Raw genomic sequence first — 2,500 nt, forward strand, 5'->3', positions numbered from 1 at the left:
AATTTTGGAAGAGGCAACAAGAAGTTATCAAAAATTATGTGTGTGTGTTTTTTTTCTAAAAATTGGGTTCGGTGAACAAAGCAAATCTCTTCATCACATGTTTCGATAAACTAGATTGGATCTATGTCGAATTGCTAAGGTACATGTATTAATCAAATAAATGAATTTCGTTCTGTTCTGATAAGCCAATTATGATTGGCCTTGAAACAATTCATTGCATTGATATTTATCAAACCCAATATCAATAAAACCATTTTACCCTCTACACGTTAAGTAAATTAGAATTCTCATTCCTGAGAGCTACTAGCCACTATGAGTCTACTGCATATACTTATATATATAAATAGATCTTATCCGTCTACTGATTCATTCAGTAATTGAGTCGAACCGCCCTTTTAACTCAGTGGTAGAGTAACGCCATGGTAAGGCGTAAGTCATCGGTTCAAATCCGATAAGGGGCTTTTGACTTTTTTTTCATAAAACTCCTATGAAATGGTAGTATTCATATTGAAACATAAGGATGTTGTTTTTATTAGTAATAAAACCCAACTGTATATATAATAATTGAATTAGAAATTGTATAATTTAACTCTATTAATTATTATTCTAATGAGTTAGAGTAGAGAATTCTAAAAAGAAAGGAAATTAGAATGAATAATGATAAGCCGTCTCTTGAAGCGACAAATATATATTTTGTTTTGATTTTGAATTAGATTATTCCAATCAAATCCATTGTAAAGAATTGTAAAGATTAGAAATCAACAAAGAAAAAGTAAGTGAATCTAACCCATTCAGATCGTGACTATATCCACTATTCTGATATTAAAATTCGATAGAGATGAAATTAAACAGTCGATTTCTTTTATTTCTATATTTATTTGAACTCCACAAGAATCTGTCAGTATTTCCGATTCAATCTTCTTCATTCTAGGAATAAATTAATATTCTATTCCTTTCTAGATAAAGAGAAACATTTATTTCAAGTTACAACCTAAGAGCCTTTTCAACATCTTATCTTTCTTTGATTCCAAGACACAACAAGATCCATTTCTATCTATATATTCTATCTAGTCTATAATGAGATAGAAACCTAAATCAAATCATGTCTTCACATTATCAAATATTTCCATATCGATCCATATGACACTTTTGTTCTGCCAGTATGATGGAGAGTGAAATGCAGAAAAAGAAACTTTCATTTTGGGTCTCCTATTATTTAATTTAATATTATTAAATATTGTATTAGATTGAAAAATAGAACTTCAGAATCTTTTCTGATATACATAAAGAAAATAGAAAAAGATTCAAGTGGATTTCTCAACCCGTGAAATGAAAATAACTTCTCTGGAGTTTTTTTGTTTTATATTCATCTGAAGGAAATATGATAAAAGAAACAATAAATAAAAGAAATAAAATGAAGGAAATATATATCAGACTATAGTAATTTAATACACATAGAAATTATAAAAATACATAAGAATATTGATTTTTATCAATTTCACGAACAAGATCCAAGAATAAGATTAGTTGATGGAGGGGGAGGGGTAGATCTGGGGATCAACCAGTAGCGAGAGAAGGGATCGCTTCTTCCTTGAATTGAAGAGTTCGTTCAAAAAATTCATCTATCTGATTGATGAGCCATAAGACAATTCATGGTTCAGACGACTAGTAAAAATAGAAAAGAATAAACAGAATTGAGTTCATGGATTTACCTAAGTCAGGTTATGGACCAATACAAGACAATATTTTTTATATTCGAAACCAATTAATTATGAGGGCAGTGCACGAGAAATCAAATCATACATAAAAATCGATCCCCAGCGCCCCATAACATAAGGTGCTCGGAAATGGTTGAAGTAGTTGAATAGGAGGATTGCTATTGACTATAGCCCTTATTAAATTTACCAAAGATGAAAATGATTTATTTGATATTATGGATGACTGGTTACGTAAGGACCGTTTCGTTTTGTGGAGTTGGTCCGGCCTATTGCTCTTTCCTTGTGCCTATTTCGCTGTAGGGGTTGGTTTACAGGTACAACCTTTGTAACTTCATTGTTATACTCATGGATTGGCCAGCTCCTATTTGGAAGGCTGCAATTTCTTAACCGCCACCAGTTTCTACCCCTGCTAATCGTTTAGCACATTCTTTGTTGTTACTATATAGGGTCCTGAAGCACAAGGAGATTTTACTCGTTGGTGTCAATTAGGTGGTCTATGGACATTTGTTGCTCTCCGGCGCTTTCAGACTAATAGGTTTATGTTACGTCAATTTGAACTTGCGATCTGTTCAATTGCGACCTTATAACGCAATCATTCTCTGGTCCAATTGCTGTTTTGTTTCTGTATTCTGATTTATCCACTGGTCAGTCTGGTTGGTTCTTTGCGCCTAGTTTTGGTGTAGCAGCTATATTTCGATTCATCCTCTTTTTCCAAGGATTTCATAATTGGACATTGAACCCATTTCATATGATGGGAGTTGCCGGTGTATTGGGCGCGGCTC

The 2,500-nt window shown here is 32.7% G+C and overlaps 1 non-coding gene and 1 pseudogene across 1 annotated transcript; both read left to right on the forward strand.

The window, feature by feature from the left end:
* The first annotated feature begins 389 nt into the window (after positions 1–389).
* On the forward strand, positions 390–461 carry TRNAT-GGU (transfer RNA threonine (anticodon GGU)). The gene has a single exon. It is a non-coding gene; the product is annotated as a tRNA-Thr (tRNA).
* A 1,457-nt stretch (positions 462–1,918) lies between these two features.
* Positions 1,919–2,500, forward strand: part of LOC128038819 (photosystem II D2 protein-like) — a 1,038-nt pseudogene continuing 456 nt past the window's right edge.

Source organism: Gossypium raimondii, unplaced genomic scaffold, assembly GCF_025698545.1.
Source record: "Gossypium raimondii isolate GPD5lz unplaced genomic scaffold, ASM2569854v1 Contig00320, whole genome shotgun sequence".
Taxonomy (NCBI): Eukaryota; Viridiplantae; Streptophyta; class Magnoliopsida; order Malvales; family Malvaceae; genus Gossypium; species Gossypium raimondii.